This window comes from Rhincodon typus, chromosome 45 (assembly GCF_021869965.1).
Source record: "Rhincodon typus isolate 14 chromosome 45, sRhiTyp1.1, whole genome shotgun sequence".
NCBI lineage: Eukaryota > Metazoa > Chordata > Chondrichthyes > Orectolobiformes > Rhincodontidae > Rhincodon > Rhincodon typus.
Genome location: NC_063376.1, coordinates 569,285 through 572,671, shown reverse-complemented (window position 1 = coordinate 572,671; position 3,387 = coordinate 569,285). Strand labels below are relative to the sequence as shown.

The 3,387-nt window shown below is 48.7% G+C and overlaps 1 protein-coding gene across 2 annotated transcripts in view; it reads left to right on the top strand.

Annotated features, from left to right (window-relative positions):
* LOC125487813 overlaps nt 1–3,387 on the top strand; it is a 53,673-nt gene that overhangs the window by 1,946 nt on the left and 48,340 nt on the right. The gene's annotated exons all lie outside the window — the stretch shown is intronic.

Genomic DNA, 3,387 nt, shown 5'->3' with positions numbered 1-3,387 from the left:
GACAGAGAGTGAAAGATAAGAGAGAGACAGGGACAGAGAGAGTGAGCCAACAGAGAGTGAAAGATAAGAGAGAGAGAGAGACAGAGAGAGTGAGCTGACAGAGAGTGAAAGATAAGAGAGAGAGAGAGACAGAGAGAGTGAGCTGACAGAGAGTGAAAGATAAGAGAGAGAGAGACAGGGACAGAAAGAATGAGCTGACAGAGAATGAGAGAGCTGACAGGTAGAGCTAACAGCGAGATATAGAAAGATATCACTACAAATAGGTTGTGTCTAGGGCCTGCACATATAAAACAGTCTCCTGTTTTGATTCTGAATTGTGGACATATATTTCTGTTTAAGGTTGTGAATGTCGTTCTACTGTTTATCTGTGTAATGCCCATTGAGGTCAGTAGGCTTGTGACTGACAGTAAAGAGTTAATAATTTACACTCAGGGGAGTTGCTGTGCCTAGTAATGACATATCCGGTTCCTAAATATCAAGAAATGTACTTTCTTCAACATGGAAACTTTCAAATTAAATTTTCTTTTTGAAAATTAATCATGTATTGCAAAGATGGCTTCCGGAGGTCAGATGCCTTGCCTTGTGTATTCAGAAACTGCCTCACTGTCTCACAAGGACAATAGAATACATTCCAGGCCCATCCTGAGGCCAGCAGAAGACATTCCAGAATTGATTAGCCTTCTTCTGAAACAAAGAAGGTGATTGTCCACATCTCCCCTCGAGAGCAATGTCTTCAAACAATAAACCAGGACATGGACAATCAACCTGAGACCATCACTGTGTTGGAAAAAGAAGCTGCAGTTGTGAGCAGTCACATGGTAAGGTGGTGCCATGCTTGTCCCTTTATAACCTTGTCCACAACCATGGATGTGACAGGACCAGCATGCAAAACCGTACGGTCTCCAGCCCTTTTCCCATTCACCAATATGGCAGACTTAGAAAATAAAAACCAAAAGAACTGCGGATGCTGTAAATCAGGAACAAAAACAAAGTTGCTGGAAAAGCTCAGCAGGTCTGGCAGCATCTGTGAAGGAGAAAACAGAGTTAACGTTTCGGGTCCGGTGACCCTTCCTCAGAACTTAGCTCTTGGTAAGGAGCCATGCCCTACAGTGAGCCCCATCCCTTCGTGAGAAGCCAGAAACTATTTTGGCCTACATGTCCACAGATATTCCACTCACTCAGACTTCAGGAGAGCTGATGTCCCCAAATCCACTGTGTGTACTCTCCAGGATGAGACAATCGCATGAATCAAGAATTTTTTGTTCAGTTTATCACCCGGAAAGGTATAGGATTCTTCCCGACTCTATGCTTTCCTTGATTGCTTGTGTGTGTGTGTGTCTGTATGTGTTGTATGTGTGTATGTGTATGTGTTGTATGTCTGTGTGTGGGTATGTCTGTATGTGTGTCTGTCTGTGTTTGACTGTGAATGCACTGTTGAGTTATGTTTCAAGCTTAACGTGTAAATAAATATTCCTCATCACTGAAGCCCACAAAAGGTTTGTTTCTGGCTGTTCGGTTGGTGCACACACCAGCTGTGAAAAAGCATATGCAGGTTCCTGTCTGGGACTTGCTCAGTGGGCACAGTTGGGAAGATTACATCCTGGCAGCTCTGTCATAGCCCTGTCCTGGACAGGCACGCTGAATTAAAGGCTTATTCCTGACAGAGGTGTCTGATATTATTGTGCAGAATGGCCGTGACAGCCTCTGGACTGTCCTCTAACAGTCAAAACTGTAAGTTACTGTCTGTGGTGAATCGTCTGGTTTGTTTCTGCTGTCTGGCCAACTTTCCCTAGCAGTGCCACCCACGGCAATGTTCCACCAGCAAGCACCACCCCCCCCGCCCAAATAGAACTGTCTACTTTTCTTTTTACTGGGTGTGGGCAGCGTTGGCCGGGCCGGCATTTATTTCCAGTCCCTATTTGCCCAGGGGGATGTTAAGAGTGGGCCACATCACTGTGGGTCTGGACTCATGTCAGCCAGACCTGGTAAGGGTGGGCAGATCTCCCCCAGCAAAGGGCTTTAGTGAACCCGATGGGGTTTTAAAACAATCGAGAGGTCAGACACCAATAGGCCAGCTTCAAATCTTCTGTAATGAAGGGATTTGAAGCCCCGGCCACAGAAAACTAGGCTGGTGTTCCAACAACAGTACCAGTGAGGCCAGTAGAATTTACAACTTGCTTTATTGGCATGTGTACGTATGGCACCATCGTAGGTACAAAGATACCCGAGGTACAGGTTCTTCCCTTACACATTCTGAGAGAAATAGAGAAACCAAGTTCAGAATAACAATCTTCCAACCCAAGCCACACCAGCACCGAGCCTCCAGTCCATACCTTGGCACCGGGCCATGACTCCAGACCGCGCTGGATTCACCGTGAGGCCTGAAATCCATGCTGAGGCTACACCAGGGCGGGACACAGACACACCAGGGCCGGGGGACAGAGTTGGACCAGGGCCAGGGGGAACAGTCGCACAGGGGCTGGGGAACAGTCGCACAGGGGCTGGGGGACACAGTCGCACCGGGGCCAGAGGGGGGGCAGGGACAGTCGGGGCGGGGGGGGGAACACAGTTGCGCTGGGGTATATTGAGCACAATTGCACCAGGGCCGGGGTCACAGTCTCACCGGGGGACACAGTCGCACCAGGGGTGGGGGGCTGCAGGGACAATTGCGCCGGTGGGGAGGGACACAGTCGCACCGGGGGTGGGGGGACACAGTCGCACCTGTTGATAGTGTCTGTGTGGGTGTGATGGTTTCTGTATAGGCTGGTTATATTGAGGACCTGCACCATTGGGATGGGGACCGAACATTCCCAAATTTGGTGTTTCTGACAGACTCACAACATCCAAACTCAGCCAAATGGCCTCAGAGCCAGTATCACATAACCATCGGCATCTGAACCTGTCTGATCCCTGTAATGAATAACGGAAACCAACAACAGGAGCTGTATGGTTGTGTAACCAGTACAAACTACCTGGGACTAGAGAGGCTGCAATCCTAAAGACAGATGTTAAAGATTCCAACACTATAACCCAGAGAGTTGGACACACCATGTGTGTGCCTGTGTGTGTGTGTGGCTGTGCACAGAGAGCAATATGTTCTGAACAAGCTGAAATGCATCACGTTCTCTCTGTCCCTTAGGAGCAGCCCTGCCCCAACTGAGGGCAATTGGCAGGAGGCAGGTTGTGAGAATAATAACAGGCTCAGAATGACACAACTCTGCAAATATTCTGCAGTGCTGCCTGCATTTCTATATGGCCTGTCATGTCCCCAGGAGGTGTTAAAGGGCTTTACACCCAGCAAAATACTTGTTAAAGAGGACTCCAATAGTGCGGCACTCCCTCAGCACTGACCCTCTGACAGTGCCCGCTCCCTCAGCACTGACCCTC